General features: G+C 41.1%; 1 protein-coding gene across 2 annotated transcripts in view; it reads right to left on the minus strand.

Annotated features, from left to right (window-relative positions):
- Fhit (fragile histidine triad diadenosine triphosphatase) overlaps positions 1-21,934 on the minus strand; it is a 1,532,796-nt gene that overhangs the window by 1,266,406 nt on the left and 244,456 nt on the right. The window contains exon 1 of one of the 2 annotated variants that reach the window (XM_029541579.1): positions 7,773-7,807. The exons of the other annotated variant lie outside the window; for it this stretch is intronic. The gene's annotated coding sequence lies outside the window, so the exon portion shown is untranslated. Of the gene's footprint in view, positions 1-7,772; positions 7,808-21,934 lie in introns of those variants that run through there. 2 annotated transcript variants of the gene reach the window in all.

Consider the following 21,934-nt stretch of genomic DNA (forward strand, 5'->3'; position numbering starts at 1 on the left):
ACACACACACACAGAGAGAGAGAGAGAGAGAGAGAGAGAGAGAGAGAGAATAAGAGAATAAGACCTTCCTCCTTTGGGGTATGAATTTACGTGTGCTCATGCACCCATGTACACATTGGGAGTGCCCATGGATTTGTATGTGCATGTGTGTGTGTGTGGAAGACAGAGGCTGATGTTATGGATGTGTATGTGCATGTGTGTATGTGGAGGACAGAGGCTGATGTTATGGATGTGTATGTGCATATGTGGAAGACAGAGGTTGATGTTATGGATGTGTATGTGCATGTGTGTATGTGGAGGACAGAGGCTGATGTTGGATGCTTTCCTACATTGCTTTCCACCCATATATTGAGGCAGGGTCTCTCACCATAATCAGAGTTCACTGACTCAGAAAGTCTAACCAATCAGTTTGCTGCCCATCCAAATGGGATTACATGGATGCTAAACCTCCTGTCCTGCCACTTGGGCAGAAAGCACCAGGCACACCAAGGCACTGATGTAGGCATTGCACCAGCCTTTATTACATTATTATTATTATTATTATTATTATTATTATTATTATTATTATTATATCTCTAGATTTCCTTTGGGGGAATCCATCTCCACCTGCTACCTTAGAAAGACAAAAATAGGGACTGTGACCCAGGTCTGGTTAACAACTGCTCCTTCCCATTGGCTACAGTTTTAAGTTCAGCCATGAGCAAGGGATCCCAGATAGTCTCATGAGTCTCATGGCTGGATTTTACTATGACTTCTGGAAAGAAACTTTTCTATCTGATCAATGAATTAATGGAAGTTTCAATGTAATAATCACTGGACAAAGAAGGCCCTTGGATGAGTGAGACCAACATACCTGTAGCGAAAACAAACACACGCTTTATTGGTAAAACCATTATAATAACTGAAAGCCATTACTTTCCACCAAACCAAATGTCCTTACTATTTATCATAAAGGCTGCAGCAACAGTGTACTTAAGACTGATCTACCCTCATTCAGAATTATGGATAAAGTGCCAGCTGCTCAGGGATACAATGTGCGACATTAGTAGCTTTCAGTACGTAGTGAAATGTTTTACAGTGAGTAATAACGTTTTAGTTTCCCCTTTCATGTGCACGATGCTCAGGACTAACTCCTGAAACTCATCAGTGTAACTCAAAAGGCTTCATTTTTAAAGTTTCAAAGTTGGATTATTACTAACCTGTTCCTTGCAGATGCTTAGTTATTGGGATTATTAAGTGAATTATGAAAGGCCCATGGGAAGAAGAAAGCTTTTGGTATTGTGTGATCTTAAAAACTCTGTCTTGGGCCAGACATCTGGCTCTTAGGTAAAGGAGTTGCTGGGAAAGCCTGGTGACCTGGGTTCAATCCCCAGAGCCTACATGAAGGGGGAAAGAAATAATTGACAGCACGAAGTTGTTCTCTGATCTCTCCATGTGTTTTGTGGCATATGTGCTGGCACACACAGTATACACACATAGAAATACACAGTTTTCTAAGCATCTGTCTTCATGGGCTAGTGCTTGGCAGAGACTCCTAGATGTGTAGAGACGAGCTAACTCGGCATAGTAGCTGTTCATAAGCAGCCTGTCTCAGTCACAGGCAGGAAATGAGGCCCATTACTTAAGGTTGCCCTCTAACCTCCACATGTGCTCTGACATGGAAACACACACAGGGGCACACAACACAAAATAAAGAAAACAAGGGAGGAAAAGATGGAAAAAGGGAGGAAGAGAGGGATGCGAGAAGGGGAAGGCAGTCCTCCGCGTTGGCTAATAGAATGGTTGCTGATGGTAGCTGGAAGGAGAAAGGCTGTGAAGCAAGCGCTCCTCAGCATCTCCTGTCCTCCAGGTGGACTCGGCCTTAAGCATGTGTACAGACTGAGGACCAGACACTTCTACCCATGGCATTTAATCAGGGGTGAAGTAAAACGTGTAGGACCAGAATTTTAAATATTATTTTAATAACCTTTATGCACCTAATTTCCAAATGATTTCCTTTCTCTCTGGAGAGACATCTAATGTCAAACATGATATTAAGGAGAACCACGATAACTAAAAACTAGGAGGTGGGCATATCTGTCAGAGTTACTAATTTTTTTTTTAAATATATGAACTATTCCCTTCCATAAAAATATTTTCTGCCAATACATGCTGAACTCTGGCCTTGCTCCATCACTCCTAACTAACCACTGTCTGGGAGAAATGAATTCAAAGTTAAATGCAGTGATTTCAAAAAGGGAAATACAACCACTCTCAAAAGCCAGGCAACTAAAAAGTTAATAGAAAAATGACAAGCTTGTTGATTACTTAAAGTAGAATTTAAGTAATTCTTAAATTACTTCCAATAGCATATTTCGACCACATCGAATTCACCAAGGCCGTCCGTTTCAATTCTTTCCATGTGATACATTGTGAAAGCTCTTTCTACCTACTATGTAAAGGGGAACTCTAGTAAAGGTGCACAGCAGTAAGTGACATCTGATGTCTATCAAATGAACTCACAGCTTTCTGCCTTGTATCAGCTCACTGAGAATAGATGCTGCTTGGAAGCCTCTAAGACTGCTTTCACAGCACGGCGCAACCCACACTACACACACATAACAGTAATGTGCAAGTTGGTGCATAGTGCACAACCTTGCCTAACTGGACATATTGTACATGCTAGGCTAGCTGAGAGAACTATGCATAGTCAAATCTAATTTCCAGTTAAAGCTTTTCTTAAATAAAATGAAACCAATCCTATCTACACTGTGGAAATATTAGCCTGCTCATTAACTTCCTAATTATCTCCATGCAGCTTGTGCCGTGAGAACCCTCATTCAGAATATATTCAGAAGGGACCTAGTGCATGCTGACCACCAGAAAGTCAAAACAATACTTTTTCTTTCAGAGTATTTTCAAGCACAGGTCTCTATAAGAGGGAGGGAAACAGAATGCTATAGGATTATTCCAGGGCAACAAAAAGGATGCTCCCTTAGCTGTTCTGCCTCACTTTGGAGCATCAGCTCTTACTTGATTACTGTTCCTGTGAAGAAAATGTTTTTCTTAATGACCCCTAGAGGAAAACAATGATTTGATAAACAAGAAGTGTGATACATAAAGCGGTCCCACACGTGTATGTGTAATGTCATCTGGGCCCATACATTTCTTAAAGCAGAAATAGAGCTGTTTCTCTCCACTCCAATTATTTCCCTAACCCTGGAGGCCCGTGCAGAGAACAAACATTCCCCCTGTTCTATCCACAAATAAATAAAAGTTCCAGTGCTCCAAAAGGCTTTTATTTCCATCTTTTAAAGTGGCCTGAATGTTTATTAAAAGGGTTTCCTTTATTAACTCCTGCCTGAAATTTTACATGGCAGCTTGTTTGAAAGTCGCCCGGCAGGGAAGAGTTTGGACATGTTTCATCAGTGTGACAGCCTTATGATGGGTATATGTATGCATTTCCTGTTGATTCCCTTATAATCTTTGCTGAAGTACTGTTGAGACCACAGAGTAGGCCCAGCTTATGAATTTTTTTCTTTCTGCTTCACAGATGACTCATAATCACACATAGGGATGAAAATGAAAGTTGTTTAAACCCATTTCCACTATTTGCTCAAAGCAGAAGTTCTCAGAGGTAGAGGTGAATTTGTGTACTGACCAGCAGTGACTGTCGCAGCACTGGCTCAGCATTTTAGTCAAAACAGGCCACTCTCGATGGTAGAATTCTGCCAAAGGTGACTATTCTGAGACTTAAAGACGTAGCATACTTCTGTTTGGTTATTCTTGACAAGCTTCTGAGTGCAAACCAGTGCAAACCAGAAATGAAACCCACAGAGCTGCTATCAGCATTGTATGGGCACATGTGCACATCTAGGTGCTACAGTCATCTCAAAGAATGCAGGTTGGGGTTCCCAGCATCCTCTGGGAAGGGAGACATTGTTAGCCACGTGCCAGACTCTATTTTGGAAGAATGCTACACTTGATGCCTTCTCGCCTCATGATGCCTATCAGAGTTCCTGCTTCTTCCCTGCAGACTCTTTCAACCTTCCCCAATGCACCCACATCAACTACTGAGAGTGAGTGGAAAGATGAGAGCAGGCATTCCAGGCAGAGAGGGCAAAGCCTGGTGCCCATTGTATAGAGATGTCATTCTGTGCCCAGACATGGATCCACTTTGAGCATTCTCTGAAAGCTGTCCTTAAAAGACCAGAGACAAGCAAGGAGAAAAGACCAGCTTTGAGTTGGTAAAGTCAATCCTTCTGGAACTTTAGTGTGCTGACAGATCATATAGGGGTTAAGCTGTAGTGCTGGTTGTGGCTGTGGAATGGGGACACAGGTTCCATACAACCATGGATCAGGTTCCAATGCCAGTTCAGGTACCAGGTTTCTGCTCTTAGGAAAATCCAAGCTGGCATCCTTTCTAAGACCCAACTGACACTCTTTGGGTTGGGGGAAGCTCCTACCCCTGTTTCCCTTTCTTTACAGGGTCTTACATGCTATAGTCTCTCCTTTGAAAATACATGCATTTATTTAATATTACATGTGCATATGTGTCTGCCTGTTTAAAGATAGGTGTCTTCAAAAGCCAGAGATATTAGATGCCCTGGACTTGGAGTCCCAGGCAGCTGTGAGTCATTTGACAGGGGTGATGGAAATCAAATTCAGATCTACTATAAGGGCAGTATGAACTCTCAGCTCTCCTCACTCTATCTGAAAAAAATGTCGACAGGGTATTACTATGTAGCCTTGGATGATACAGAATGTGCTATGTAGACCAGGCTGGCCTTAAACTCGGAGATCTGCCTGCCTCTGTCTCCCAAGTGATGGCATTAAAGGTGTGCGCCACTACACAATCTTCTTATAGAAGGCCTCTAAGTAGAGACAGACAACACAGGACATTATGAAAAACTCAATGGCTCTGGAGTCTGACAGATCCAGGCTAGAGTCCCAGCGATGTGACTTAACCTGAAACCAGAAGTCTTAAGGGAATCTCTTGAACCTCTTTCACATTTCTTCTCTCCCTTTGTAAAGTGGCTAGTCTAAGAAGAAAAGAAACATGTCACTCTGAGCAACACAGTGGCTAATAATCCCTGGCCATACTGAATAAATACCTACAACGGGACTGTTCTACCTACAGGAAATAGAAAAGGAAATGGGCAGTTACATGTTTGGATATGCCTTGTTTTTCCTTACTCTATGATTCTGGTTTATACTTAGATCTATAGTTTTGGATTGTATAGATCTGTGTACACATTAAGTCAAACATCTCTTCCATGCCCAGTATTTCCAATCTCTAAAAAGCTACTCTTCAGTCAAGCATTTAGTAGGGTCAGAATGCAGCAATAACTCAGGTTTTTTTTTTTTTTTATTTTGTTCTGTTTTAATGTTATATGGTCTTCGTCCTGGGAAGCTGGCCCTGCAGTTGCCCTCTTACACCTGGCTGCTAACATTTCCAATAACAAGTCCTTGTTCTGAAGTTGCTCCTTCTAATCTCTGTCTCTAATCTGACACTAGGCTCGCTGTTGCTTGCCCAGCATGTGATGCGCACGTTCCCCTCTGCACACATCCACTTGGGAATCTAACTTCCTCTGGAGGAATGCGGAAGATAATTCTGAGTTAACAAGAGGAATCAACAAGAAAACTGCTAATTTAATTCTTTCCCTGATCTCCCCACTTCAAGTTGATAGAAACAAACATATAAAACCCAGTGTTATTAAAAAAAAAAAAAAGTAAGGAGGCAAAACTACGGACTTGAGTAAAATAAAAATCAACAGAGGAAGAAGACTGGGAAATACACCCTTCCTCCTGCAATTCCCCTGGACAGTTTTGCAACCATGATGTGGACCCCTGTAGACCACACATCTCAAATGCTGTAATGATTCCTGTTTTCTTTAATTTTTAAAGGATGTGTATTATATATTGTCGTGTGCTATTAGACAATAATTAAGAATCACTATTGATTTTTGTTGACAATGATAACGGCACTATTGTCACACATCTTATTATATTTACAGCTTTATTGCAGGCTCTGCTTTATTACTGCAATATTTACACTAAGAATATAGTGGAGGTAGTAGCTTTCTTCAGAGTTTAAAAAGAATCACAGACTTTTTACTCCTGTTCTAAATAGCTGACTTGGTAGCAATCTTGTCCCTATTTTATACGGGATGTGTTACATTTTGTCACTCTTTGTAACAGCCACCTGGAAGATCATTCCATCACCTTAGAAGATGGTTGTATTGGCATCTGTAGTGGTAGCTAAATAAATGAGATTTCTGTGTAATGTATACTGTGCTGCATGCAGTCATTTGCTTGGCCTTTGTTTTGATCTTCCACAATACAGTAGATGAGCTGCTCACCTTCCTCCAGGAACCACTGAATGAGATCTGATTGGCACTGACTTTGATATTGCCTCAAGGCCATGATAATGACTCTTATTCATGTGACAACAATGTTCTGGAGGTCCCATTGCAGCAGGGAGAGCCTAACAGCCACTGTGGTACCAACTCATGACAAGAGCCACTGATGGCTCAAATTCTTGCCTGACATCAACTTCTGTTACAGGATCTGCATTGTCCTAGCTTCATCTCTCTAAGATTAGGACACAGAGGATTTGCTTCCTTTAAACTCATTCAAGCAAAGATGGAAGCAAGCAGATGAATTACTATTGCCTCATTTATCTTACTAGATTGAGCCACATGATACTGACCTATTTGTAGTTTTTAGCAATTGCGTATGATTTGAATTTATATCTTGTTTAGAAACAAAGTTTCACTGTTAGGAAAACAAAAACAAAAACAAAAACTAAACCTTTTCCATGATTGTGTGATATTGACCAGAGCAAATTATCTCAAACCTATTTATTCTGATGGCACATGTTTTTATATAAAACATAAGAAGAGAATCTTTTACCCTCATTTTCACTTTTCTAAAATAAGGTGCATTTAATAACATTGCTTAGAAAATTCCCCTTCCCAAGCAACAACTATCAATCAAAATAAGCATAACCCCTTTTCTCAGCATTGGGAGTGAGAAAGATACCAAGACAATGAAACATCATTTCTATCTCCAACAACTAACCAATAAGACTGGACAGAGAAAAAATTGAGAGAAAAATGCAAACGGTAAAGGATGAAGTAACAATATAAGAGATGTCACAAGACAGGCCATAATCATTTGCCAAAAGAGTGGAATAGAATATAAGTGCTGAGAGTCGCGAGGCGGGAGCAATCACCCAGAATCTGATTTGAGCCACTTTCCATCTAATTTAGCTTATCAATCGAGGAGCCCGCCTACCTACTTACTGCAGGAAGTTATCCCAGAAGATGAAAATCACCTCATTGCCTACTCAGAACTCCTGGACAATGCATCTAGAGAAGTGTATGCAGAAGGTCTCAGACCCATATAAAAAAAGGCAAATGGGCACTTCACTCTCCTTTGTTGCAGTATGTAGCCCAGGCTGTTCTGAAAGCCCTGATTCTGCAGCCTTAGACACTACAGTTTAGAATTCCCATGCCTGCATGCACGCGCGTGTACACACACACACACACACACATACACATGTATATTCTCTTCTCTGTTTACTCCTGAAGTTTACTAACTTCTTCTAGAGAGCTGGATGAAGCTAGACAGGACAGGTAGAAAACTTCTAACTGCATGTATTTACTCTAAAGTGTAGCTACCTCATAACCACGTATTTTCCTGACACTGTGATGGCTCTCAATACTCAATTTCAACCCTTCGGACCAAATACCAAGAGTAAAAATTAAACATAGATATAAGGAACTTACACATGCCTGTTGAGTTATACATGAAACTACATGGTTGCCGAATAGCCTCTAGCTGTTTTCTTACTCGCAGCCCTTCCATGGTTCTTCTCTTGGCTGTGGGTACTTCACAAGAAAGAGGGTCTCCAGCATATCCATGGATCCTCTACAAGAGCAGTAAGTGCTTTTTACCATTGAGCCATCACTAGCCCACAAACTATGATTCTTAATAATCTGTCAAAGGAAGAAACCAAGGCCCTACTTATAAAAAGCAAAGAACACTGCTATGCACAATAAGCACTTTACAAAGTCACCACCCCAACCAAGTCAGCTCTCATCTTCTCAAACATCTCAAACACTCATCATTCTGGACATTTAACAGTCTCATTTCTGCTGTGTCCTTGTTCCTCCTGAGCTGCTCTGAGCATGGTCATCTACTGTCCTAATTAGTTTCTTTCTCAACTAAACTTAGTTGAGGAAGTCCCTTGATCAGATTGGCCTGTTGTCATGACAATGAGAATTTGTTTTCACTGATTACTGGCTGTGGGCAATACTATTTTTAGGCAGGAGGCTCTGGTCTATAGAAGAAAGAGGTTAAGCTACAAAATAGTGTCCCTCTGTGGTTTCTGCTTTAGTTACTGCACAAATTCCTACCCAGACTTCCCTCAATGATGGACTGTGCCCTAGAAGTAAGTCAAGTAAACTTTTTTTCTCTTCTAAGTTGTATTTGGTCAGGATACTTATTAACAGAAAAGAATCTAGAACAACAACTCCCTCATTCTCAGTGTGTATGTGTGTGTGTGTGTGTGTGTGTGTGTGTGTACACACCACATGAACACCTGGGCAAGGGAGCCCCAGGGATTCCCCTATATCTATTCCCAGCTTTTCATGTGGGTACTGAGATCAGAGCTCCCCATGTTTGCCTGGCAAGCGCTTTGCCATCTGAGACATAGTATTAGGGTTTCTATTGCTTTGATCAAACTGACTGAAAGCAACTTAGGGAACAAAGAGTTTATTTCTTTTCATTATCAAAGGCAGTCAGAGTAGGAAGTAGCAGGAACCAGAGGTGTGAACAGTATAGAGGCTATGGAGAAGTGCTGCTTTCTGACTTGCCTTACATAGCTTGCCCAATGTGTTTTCTTATGGCATCAAGGAATATCAGACCAGGACTGGCACCATCCACAGTGGATTGGGCCCTCCCACACCCTAGGCTTTACCTACAGCCCGATCTTATGGAAGCATTATTTCAATTGGTGTTCCATTCTCTCAGATGACTCTAGCTTGTGTCTAATTGACATAAAACTAGCCAACACAGTCATACATACATGCATCTTCACTGCCTTCCTTTACTCCAGAGAGACGTTTAACATGACAGATCTGGATTACTCTATTTGCTTTGATACAGCAGATCTTCTTCTATTATGGGCATAGATGTAGGACACACAAACATTTACATGTTCAGACAGTAGCTTAGCCCAGAAAGTAGAGAACTCTTCTATCTTCAAAAATGTGCTATTCAGGGAAATCAAGAGAAGAAAAGAAAGCAAAGAGGCAGGAGTCCAGGAAAAGTAATTACTGGCTGCATCCCTGTACTAACTGCTGAATGTTGCAAGCCCAGTTCATTGTCAGTTCTCCTTGACTTCTCTTCTGAGCAAGGCCATGTGAGAGACTGCATTCTTGAACAGAATGTCCTGAGGAAGAAGGGAAAATGCACTCACCACCCAGTGTCCACTCATATAACTACTAGGTTGGACATACAGAGGTGCTGAGCTAACCACTGCTCAGTGATAAAAGGCAAGGCCAGAACTGAAGGAGTGAGCTGACAGAGAGCCTTAAACCAGTAGCAACAACAGTATCAGGACTGTCCACGACTTGGTTCTGTAACCATGGGAACAGCACAAAGCCGCCAAGCACATAGATCAGGAATGGAGCCTAACCTGAGTTTGACTAAGATAGATAAGAAAATGAGAAAATGTCTGAATGGACTGTTCTAGAAGTATGACACACACATGCTCACCAATCCTGAAGCTTGTACTCATGTCAAATATCTTCAAATCTCTAATAGTATTTTGTCTGGCTGAGCTAAATTATAGTCTCTAAGCCATTCTCAAGGCAAGGCTGTAAAAGGCATCACATTCAATAAGATTTGACACATGTCCAGGGTAATAAAAAAATGCAGTAAAAATCTTTCCTATAGATTAACTCATTGGATATCCTCAAAGTTGCCACATTCACAGAACAAATATTATTCACCTCTATTCCATAACAGACAACTGAAACTTAGAGATAGTCTCACACTTTTAAACTGAGGAAAAAACTTGAAAAAAAACCAAAAACGCCAAGCCTGGCTTTACATAAAATCTAATATGGGTGAAGAAGGAACATACAGGAACCATGTGACTCACAACCATGTGAGTCCCACAACCCTGCAAATTCCGAAAGATAAACTGGTCAAGATTTTTTGTCACTTATTTTATTTCTTATGTATACTTAGGAAAACAGAAATAAAAGCCTAGAAGAGTCATGGGGAACAAAGATGTAAAAATAAAGTGTTTTATAAATAATCAAATCTGCAATGGTAAAGCTAGAAATGTACTGTTGAGCTACTGAAAACTATTTCTGGTGGTGGAGATGCTGCAGGAAGTAAGTCGTTCCTTACCCCTTCCCATCTAATCAGTTGCACAGTTCAGATATCAGTTCCCATGCATCTTTCCATACTGTATGCTCTCTTACTACTGTGTGTGTGCATGTGCACGCATATGTGCATGTGAGCACACACACACACACACACACACACACACACACACACACTAACAGAATGCAGAGGGCACCCTTTCCAGCAGCTGGATTTTGTATACATGTTAGCAGAGCAGTGCACACTCGGTTATATGGTGATTTGCAGACAAAACATGTTAATATGATACATACTTGCTTCATAAAGCAAAGCCTCCATGGGGGACATTTCTGAACTGGAGGAAGAACATTTGCTGTGGCATAGTTAAAAGTTGGTGTACTAATTTTTGTTTTATAGTGAATATCTGATATTCACTATAAAGATATTACTGATTTCTCTCCTCCTGAGATCTGCATGACTTTGGGGTTGATATGACTGGGGCAGTAAAGAACGAAGAAATGACAGGTACACATACAGAGAAGGTGGGTCTCACAATCTGATAGAGATTGTACCACAGTAGTCAGAAACTGCATCTAAGGTACACATTTGAATTAAGGGGTCAGGTTTATGTATACAGTTAAAAAGGCATCTTTATTTTGTCTTAGTAGGATGTCTTTATAAGGGAGCAGTCTCAGACAGCAAACATAGAACCAGAGGAAGCTGCAGTTCAGGACCAGTAGAAGACTTTGCCATTTCTCTGAGTCTGACTAGAAAAGATTTTACCATTTCCACATATCGGAGGCACTGGGATCCTTGACGTGGCCATACTAATGTTGATAATATGCATAAACTCAGAACTTCATGTTCTTCCTACACTGAAACTACCCACGCAAATGACTGGGCACACATTCTAGAAGTCTAGTAAGTGTCGTCCAAGTCTTAGCAAGACCATTCGGATCTGGTATTTTCATGGATCTGATATTTAGGTGTTAATGTGTATCAAATAAGTGCACAGAACTGTACAAAGAACTGTTCGATGCTCAAATGGACATGATACTATTCCTCCCCCTTTACATTAGTGTGACCTGAACTAAAGGAGATTACCCAACTTCAAGTCATGGAATCGGATTAGGAAATTGCAACTTGAAATATTTCAAAACTAAAGTAGACTTGAATAAAAGCAGAACATGTTTGTTGCTTCTTAAGCTCTCTGATTTTTTGGAGAGATGGCTGCTCTTTGTGAAGCTGACTGCACTGAAGGGAACCCCAGAAATCTGAGGTGCTGATCTTAGGGCATTATTATGATCCTCAATAATACTGACAATTCTTTTAAATATATCAATTTTTTATAAGAATTTAAGAAAGCTGCCTAGGTAGAGATGAGTTGTGGGTGTCGATACAAAGTCCTGAGATGTCAGTTCTCCTGAGAGTGTTGGACAGAAGCGCTAAGGCTCATTATCTTCTGCATTTATTATACTTATTTTGAAATCTGATTATTTTCATTCCTTCATTACTTGGGCCAAAAGCTAAAGGAAAATACGGATCAAACACGATGGAAAGCTATTTTCTTGTTAGACCCTCTTAGAGTAGTGTTTTCAATATTTCAATGATAAAGGATATAATCTATTCCTAAAATAAATGTAGACTACTGTGCTAATTTGGTCAGATTTGGTTTCCTAGTCATTTAAACTTTTTCTTTAAAACTTAAGACTTATAGACATGAATTTATTTAGGATATATTTCTATTTCCTTTGGGAATATCCATACCTATAATTATTTCCTAATTTTCCAAGGTGGCATGGCAGTTTTCAGGAAAATAGACAAAACTAGAAATCAGTTTAAGCAAAATAAGCAAGATTCAGAAAATCCTAATCTGTTCTTTTTCTCCTGTGCACACTCTAGTAGGGTGTGTGTGTGTGTGTGTGTGTGTTTAGGGCACAAAAGTAGAAAGTAGGCTATGAAAGGAGTTAGAAAACCTTAGTGAGGGCAGGGCAGAGAGAGTAGCGAAATACATAGAACAGGAAAGTTGGAGCGGTGGGATGTCTCCGCAGGTAAAGGTGTTGGCCACCAAGCCTAAAGACCCGAGTTCAGCCTCTGCCATCCACATAATAAAAAGAGAGAATTAACTCTGACCAGCTGTCTTCTGACCTCTACACATGGGTCATGGCATGCGCGCGCGCACGCGCACACACACACACACACACACACACACAATCAGGAAGGGAAGCTGCAATGTGAAGTCAGAGGGAGCCTCGAGTAAGAACAGAGGACACATGTTGCAAAGGGAACTCTTTTTGCAGTTAAGAGGATTGGAGCCAGCTGGAGTTATCACAGAGAAAGGAGCCTCCCTTGAGAAAATGCCTCCATGAGATCCAGCTGTAAGACATTTTCTCAATTAGTGATCAAGGGTGGGAATGCCCATTGTGAGTGGTGCCTTCCCTGGGCTGGTGGTCTTTGGTGATGACCAGCAATGTTGAAGTGTAAGCTGAATAAACCCTTTCCTCTCCCTGGCAGAGGACACACTTCCGGTTCCCAGCACCACAGAGGCTCATGCACACCTGTAACTCCAGTTCCCGAAAATTGGATGCCTTCATATGGCTTCCTTGGGCACCTGAAGTATATGTGGTGCCCAGACATATACGCAGGCAAAACACTCCTACTCATAAAACAAAAATAAACAAATCTTTTAAAAAGAGATATACCTGTAGATGGCATAGTGAAGCCTTTGTGTTTTAAGATGTCTTTCCTGGCTTTGCTGCAAACTGCATAGACAGCAGGACTCATGCAAATGTTCAGGACTGACAGAAATGTTCTTTCAAGAGCTCTTACCAACTTAAGTCAAACTGAATATGTTGTTCCCACTATAGAGGGGCTGGGAGATGGAAATGACTATTCCAAATGTACTGAGTGTCAACTGAAATTTAGAGAGATCACCTACTCTGAAGAACATACAGCAGGTCATCAATGAAGCCCTTACCTCTTTCCACTACTATCCAGGAGTGGAATGCTCTGCTTTTTCTGATTTCTAGCCAGTTGGTGGGGAGGGATGCTCTTTAATTCATGTTTGCTTCCCTGTGAATTACCACCTAATGGTTATTGCAGTAGTGTTTAATAAGTGATGTGTTATCCCTGGGCACTGGAATTAGCATCATTACTCAGCGATGGTAAACAGAAGTTTGCAGTTGTGCACTGCCTGGAGCTGGAAGCATCAATAAAAGCCTGAGGTAGGAGGAAGAGATGAATGCACAGACTTGAATCAGAGGCAAGGGGTGCAATTTGATGCAGAATATTAAGAAATCCTGCCTAGACTAGCTGAGGAATACAATCCTTCAAAACTCTGAGGCTGAACTGCCCAGTTACGTTTCTCACATGGCTTTTCTTTCCTTCCCAGAGCATAAAAAGCAAGAACCTTACCCTTCACACACATAATTCTTGTGCATACCCTAGGATGCTTGGCATGTAATATTCTAGAAGCAACGTGCTATGAGTCTCTTTGACAATGGTTGCTTGGGGGCCAGGAATTTTAATCTGCATCCATGAGCTAAAGACATTTAAATTTAAAACTTGTGAACAAATTTCTGAACAGCTAAAAGGCTGCTGAGTGAGAAAGTGTAGAGACTGACCTCCAGCCATCCAAATGGCAAAGTGGCAGTCTACATATAGGATAGGGAAAAGCTTGTTACTAAGGGCACGTGTGTTGACTCCACGCACAGAGAAAAAGACAGGATTATCGCTGCTCCTAGGCATGCTGTTAGAAGGAGTGGCACTGATTGAAGAACAGCCAGATATCCTTTTATGGTGGTCTTTTTTTTTTTTAATTTTGAGATTTCAACATAAAAATACACATGCTTTTTATTATTTGTGTCCCATACTGTGCTCTGCAGTTGGACATGAAACAGTTTCTCCATTCTGGTATTTTACAAAGAGTGAAAAATAATAACAATAAGAAGAGGACCACTTTCCGGGATCATATGATTAGTTCTGACATAGGGGAAATTGCTTCATTGCCAGGAGTCAATACCTGCCATTGCGAGTATCTTCCCTTCACAAAATTAATATCATGCCCAGCTTCCTTCCCTCTCGCCCGTTCCTCTCTACAGACTGCAGCCTCCTCTTGCCTTCATGCAAAGTCACAGTTTTAACCTAATATTTTCTTTATTTCTAAAACAGTGCTTCTCAACCTTGCTAATGTTGCAACCCTTTCGTACACTTCCTCATGTTGGGCTGGCCCCAACTCTAAAATTGTTTTTGTTGCTACTTGATCACTGTAACTTTGCTATGGCTATGAAAAATAATATAAATATCTGATATGCATATTAACTGATATGCAACCCCTCAAAAGGCTGGTGCCCCACAGGTTGAGTACCACTATTCTAGAATATAGAAGGACATAAGCTATGGGGTCATGGTGACTTCTTAAATGTGCTTCTAAAAAGTCTTTTATCCAGACTGTTGAATACTAACAGTCAGGCACTTTTCTAGAATCTCAGAACACAACAATTTGGTAGGACGGGTCTAACTGAGCACAATGATTTTGAGAGTAGTGTGTGTTCAGAAGGAAGTAAGGCAGTACAGTAGATGAGTGGTCCCCTCCTAATGGGCACTCAAAGGACTTTGTGGAAGGGTAACATCTGAGCTGAGAGTTGAGTGACAAGAAGTCACCTCTTCAGGATGATAAGCAGAAGGAGTGGCACCTGCAGAGGCTAAGCACTGCCTGAAGCAAGTCAGGCTATGTCTAGACCAGAGGGAGCACACATCCTGGAGGGCTTGTGGATGTGAAGTGAGGTCAGCCAGAGTAGGAGATTCAACCCTACATGCAGAACTTGGTTTTTAACTTTACACTAGTGACAGCGAAGCCAGTGAAGGCTTGAAGTCTCAGAGCAATTGTTCCAAGGGCATGTTTTAAAAATTGATAACAGCACTGATCATGATGGGGAAAGATGGACAACGACATACCCCAAAGATGTGACATCTTTACAGAACATGCGGGTCAGTGTTTGTCAGTGGGAGTGAGTGAGATCAAGAATGCTGGGATGAACATCTAGAGTGAAATTAATATGCTCTGTGCTTGTAGGAACTCTGCTGAGCTTACACCACTCCCAGCTTCTCCATGTAAACTGGGGATAATGATTCCTCCAAGAGTCCCGGTGGGAATTACATGAGGCATTTCTAAAACCACGGGGTGATGCTAGAGGCTGGGACCTGCTCAGTGAATGAACCGTTGTTGGTGTTTTTCTCATCAGCATCATTGCTTGGAGGAGAGTGAAGGATGGGGCTGAAGAACTGAGCAGGAAGCTACTCAGGGAACTCAGACTAAAAAGGAGCACTCTGTTTCAGATGCTCCTGCAAGAGCACGCAGACCAGAAGAAGCACCCTGTGTTTCGCATCCTTCCCATAAATTTTATACCTTGACAATGGTAGAGTTTGAATTAAAAAAGAGAGTTGTCATACAACTAGAAAAATCCAGATGCTAATAACCATGACTGTGAATCAATAAGCATAGTACATTCATACCAGGAAATATTTCATAGAAACAAATAATAAATGGCTAGCTTACCCAGAACCAAGGATGCATCACACAAAAACATTCATGAGATAAACTAGGCTGAAGAGATGGCATGCTATATAAATGAAACTCAAGAATTGATGAGACTAATTGGTTTGCTGTACCTTAAGTTATTTAACTATATCATTTCAGATATCAGAATTAGGTAGACACATAAACAAATGGGGGCTACATGAACTCTGTAACCTCAGGACCCTTATGAGCCTATTTATTTCCAAGGCTGGCTCTCCCTGTCCAGATTCCAAGACTCAACCCACATAGTCAGCTACAGTGGGAAACTAACACAGAGACAGATGAAGAAAGGCTTTACTTAATAATGAGAGGGTAAACACAGCATAGCAAACTGTAGCCAGGAACGACTTCAGAAGCCACTCCATTGATGGCAGGTGGTTGTTAAACTCCTTAACTTCCAGTTGTCCTGCATCCCTCTGCATTAAGGGAAAGACCTGGAGGCAGAACAGCTTCTTCTCTATATTAGAAACGGTGCCCATGTACCTTGATGCTTGGGACAGATCCCTTTCTATGCTAGAAACGGCCTCCAGCTACCTTGATATTCAGGACAGAGCAGCTCCCTTTCTATATCAGAAACAGTGTTCATATACCTTGATGCCCCCGAAAGAAACACAATGGGGAAAGGAAGTACATGTTCACACAGGATCCTGTGGCATTTCATGGAAGAAAATTTAGAAGGCAGAGCAGCTGAATAGATTCATTTTCCTGATAGAATACATACCACAATGCAAAAGTCATTAAGCCCTATCATGTGACATTAAAAATGCTCTCAGGCTACGATCAGCTGACAAGGCATGCAGGGCAAACTTTATGACTGTATTATCACAATCTACAATTCAAATCATGGACTAGCTAGAAATACATGCTCTCTAGAACAGCTCAGGGTTTGTCAGCTTCTATCGAAGTGAAAAATGGTAGCAGAGAAAAGCTTATTTTCCTGGAAAAACACTATCAAATAATAAAACAATTCAGGAGCCATTTTTGCAAAGTAATATCAGAGCATACATAATTGATTGCCTTTCATCTTTGTCTCTGGGTATTCTGAATCACTCGCACTTGCCGCAAACTTCCATCCTGGATCTGGGCTGTCCGTTTGGCAAGGCCAGAAATGCTTTTTGCCCCTTCACAGCTCACTTCCCTACATTATTCTTTAGTTGTTTCCTTGAGTAAAGTTCTCATAGCCGAACCATTTTTGCCGTGTGTATACGAGCGATCCCAATGGATCCCCAAAGTAACTTCCAGAGCTGGACTGATTTGATGATCTCACCTCAGACTTACAGAAGAGCACGACTTCTCAAGGAGATAAAATTCTCTCCTACGGAATCGTCCTAACTCCCTCCATTAAACCAACTATCACCCTAAAAGCAGAAATGTTTATGTTATGCTAACTCTTTGCCTTACCAAATGTTGATAGATAGCTGTATCCGTAAACTATAAATAAATAATTCATTCCGAAATTCATCATGCATTGCAAGGCTCATAGAATTGGTGCCTTAAAAGAGGGCTTCACCTAGGAGTTCTGATTCATGCCTCAACCACAGAAAGAAATGTTCTCTCTCTGTCTCTTTCTGTCTCTCTCTCTATGTCTCTGTCTCTGTCTCTGTCTCTGTCTCTGTCTCTGTCTCTCTCTCTCTCTCTCTCTCTCTCTCTCTGCATCCCACCCCACACTCCCATAATGCACATGCATGAGTCACATGTATATGCTAAGTCCTGAAAATGACAAATACTTGATCTTAGATGTGTTGTGAGCATAAAATAGACACAGATTTTGAAGACTGGCAATGAACATGGTATAAAGTGTATCTCTTTAATAGTTTTTTGAAAGCTGGAAAGATAGCTTTGCCAGTGAAATGCTTGCTTTACAAGTATGAGTGAGTTTGAGTCTCAGAATCAACATTACAAAGTAAAAATAAAAATTTGGGTGCAGTGGTACATAGATTAGAAGGCAGGCACAGGCAGATTCCTAGGGGCTCACTGGCCAGTCAATCAACTCACTGGCCAGCCAATCAACTCACTGGCCAGCCAATCAACTCACTGGCCAACCAGCCAATCAACTCCAGGCCAGTAAAAGACTTAGTCTCAAGAGAAAACCCAGAAAAAAAAACGCAACAGCAACAACAACACTAAAAACAAGTTGGATGTTCCTGAGGAACAATGCCCATGGTTATGTTGTACTGGCCTACACACACACACACACACACACACACACACACACACACACACACACACACACACACACACACACGTTTACTTATCTGTGTATATTCTATCTGGAAGCATGAATTATCTTTTGTTTGCTAATAGGCTGACTACTGCTCAGAGGCCCCAAGGTAACTTCAGAATGGGGTCTGTTCAACAAAACAATTAAGGAAAAATTAAATATTTATGACTTTCCACTTCACTGCTCAGCCTCCATGGAAGAAGGTACAGAAGCTAAAGCTTCACCTGATCACTAAGAACCCCCATCTAAGCCCTCAGAAAATGCTAGAAAGGCAGGTTTGGGAGAGCTTCTATGTAGCTGAACACCTGAGGTTTCCGTGCTGGGGCTGATAGAAAGGGTACCCCTTCGCTTTTTCCATATCTCTTCCTCTATGTCATTCCAAATGCATATCTTCCTCTTTATCCTCCATAATATCCTTTCTAATAGACAAGTAAGGTAAGGGTCAGGTCAAGAGAATCCTGACTTATAGTTTGTCAGTCAAGAGGACAATTCAAACATTCTGGAGTGTGTAGCTAGTACTACAGTGAGGTCAGTCTTGGGGGGGTCTGTGATCTTAACCTGAAGTCACCTCCAGGTAGCTAATGTCAGATCAGTTTGGTTTCTAGAACAGCCAAGGTCTTCTTTTGGTCCTTAGCTAGTCAGTATTCTCATTGCTGAGACAAATAACCAACAAGAAGCAATTTGAGGAGAGGAGAGTTTATTCAGGCTTACACTTTTGGGGTATACATACCATCTTGGTGGGGAAGCCATAGCAGCCTGAACAAGAAGCTCGATGGTCACATTGCATCCTCAGTCAAGTGACAGAGTGTGAACAAGAAGTGGAGACAGCTTATAAAACCCCAAGGCCTTCTCCAGTACCCACTTCCTCCCATAAGGCTCTACAACCTTTACAAAGGAACCATTATCAGCTAAAGACCAAGGGTTCAAACAGAGGAGCTCATGGTGGAACATTTCATATTCAACCCACAGCACCTCCACAGAGCTGATTTACTATCTTCTGGATATGAAGGAAGTACCTCATCTATCTGGTGTTAAAAGCATGATGTGAGGATACAGGGGAAATGGGACTGAGTTTCATCCATTTCCTCTATATTATCAGATGGAGGTAAATAAAATATATCATTAAAATCAACTTTCACCAAATTTCTATAATTCCTTAATTTGGCTATTAAAAATGTTTTATTTACTTGCATGGTTCATGTAGCCTTTTGCTTGATCTGTATAAAAAATATGCATATATGAACTATATATGTTCTACCTAGAGAAATATATAATATGTAGGAGCCTATTCAACATGCATATGCATGTTTATGAACATGTATATGTTCATACATTGTCTCTCATTATTCTAGATGGATCCTAAGGAAAATCATTTGATACATCTTCTGCCTTGAAGGTCAACAGGATAACTCATGAGACTACTGCCATAGGAAAGTTAACAGGAATCTCAAATGAAAATCCCTCCAGTTCCAACACCTAGCAGCTGTCACACATGAGTAGAGGTCTCCTTCTCTCGGCTCCTCGTCCTTTTTAGGGCTTCATGGAGCAAGACCTCACTTGCTGCAGCTACACCTCTCCCTCCCTGTTTCCCTACCCTGAGCTGGATGTTGTGTGCAGTGTTTTGAAGCATGCTGCAAAAAGCACTTGGGCTCTTTCTCGGAGACATATGACGTACTGCCTGGCTATTAGTCACTGCCTACTTTAGGTCTCTGTAGAATGCTGCCTGTTTCACTTTCCAGCACTCAAGTTTCCTCTATTTGCCTAATAACTTACCACAGTGTGTAAATGTGTACAATCACTAAAACTGCAAGAACAGCCTTGAAGGATGATTTTCAAATTACCACACTTAGAAAAAAATATGAGTGGGTTCTCTGCTGCTGTGATAGAGTAGGGGAACTTATACCAGAAAATCTCAAACCATAGTAGCTATTACTTCCTCAAGTAAGTGGTTGTTAGGAAGTGCATTTTAAAGAGGATGACTTTCCAGTGAACACTTTAATTTTCATTTAACCTTCCCAGAAAAAAAAAAATGAAGTGCTTTGTGTAGATTCTTTTGGCTTTATTTAAGGCCTAAAAATTAGTTCTGAACTATGCTAATTGTGGGCTTAGGAATGCAATCATCCTGAGTACCACTTCTGATCTGCTTCTAAGCCCTGCAGATGAGGAACTCCTGTTTATTGCTAACTCAAAGGCGTCAAGTTACTTAATTGTGACACTAAACTTAAAGTCAGAGTGCCATGGGATGATTGCAGGCAAAGAAAGGGCTAGGCTTTGCGGTGGACAAGTCTGATGGATAAAGGAGTGTGAAGCAGGCTTCTGGTGTGTGCTTGCTGACCATATACCTTTAATTCAAGTGGAGTGATGGAGCAGTGAAGCAGATTGTAACGGTTACAGTGAAGCAGAGGCAGACCACTGAAAGGACAGCAGATTTCCATCATCTGTATTAGTGACTTGGCTCTAGCTCTGGCTTTCTGCTCTTGCTGTTAAGATGATGTTATTTTTCTTCCCTTTAAAACACAGAGATTCCTTAAAGTCTGTTAAGATGAATGAAATGTTCTTTATGTATGGGAGCACTGGAACTGATGTCATCTTGAAAACTTTCATCAGTTCAGCACACCACTAAGCCTAACCATCTGAGCCTCCCCACATGGAGTTCATCCAAGTTAAGTTCGAGTACATTTGGCATATGCTATGTTTAGTGAGTGTGATGGTTTGTATATGCTTGATCCAGGGAGTGGCACTATTAGCAGGTGCCTTGTTAGAGTCGGCGTGTCACCATGGGTGTGGGCTTAAGACCCTCATCCTAGCTGCCTGGAAGCCACTGCTCTGCTATCAACCATCAGATGAAGATGAAGAACTCTTAGCTCATCCTGCACCATGCCTGCCTGGATGCTGCCATATTCCTGCCTTGATAAAAATGGACTAAACCTCTGAACTTGTAAGCCAGTTTCAATTAAATGTTGTTCTTATAAGAGTTTCCTTGGTCATGGTGTCTGTTCACAATAGTAAAACCCTAATTAAGATGGTGGGATTACTATTACTCTTCAGTAATTTGAGAAAAAAATTTCATCTCTAGCCTCTCCTAAAATTTTAATTTGGGAAACAATAACAGAAAATATTAACTGTCCAAATACTTGTATCACAAAGTAAAAGAAATTGAGTCCTAGATGCCTAAGTTATAGGTTTGTTGTTGACAGTCCTTATATATTTTTAAAGCATGCCAAATTACTGGGGTATATCATATGAAAAGAGATATTCCTAACCTCTCAGGAATAAAACAAGCACAGTCTCTGCCTTCAGCAATAAACAGTTTCCTCCATGTGGAGTCTTAACAGAGCTAAACCCAGAGAGCTTTGCAGCCACAGCAGCAGCAGAGAGCATGAAACAGTGGCTCTACCTTGGTGGGCTTGTCTCTATACTTCTTTGGTTTATTTTATTAGCCATCAATATCTTGGCATAAACATCTAGCTTTCTTCTCTTAAAAGAACTAAAGTGAATATACCAGACCAGAAATTCCACCTGGCAACAATGGCTGGTGCTGAGTGGTGCTTGCCGCCACCGCAGACATGTGTTATGGTTTGTCAGTGCCCTGTTACCTGTTGGCTTTAATATCGTGTTATTTGAGTTGTTCAACTTGCTAGACATGACAAGGTATCAGGGACCCTGTCTTTTCTCGTCCCCTTAATAAATACTCCTCTGTGTTCTGCTTTCCTAAAGGAGGAGGAAAGGGAGAGAGAGAGAGAGAGAGAGAGAGAGAGAGAGAGAGAGAGAGA

Source organism: Mus pahari, chromosome 8 (genome assembly GCF_900095145.1).
Source record: "Mus pahari chromosome 8, PAHARI_EIJ_v1.1, whole genome shotgun sequence".
NCBI lineage: Eukaryota > Metazoa > Chordata > Mammalia > Rodentia > Muridae > Mus > Mus pahari.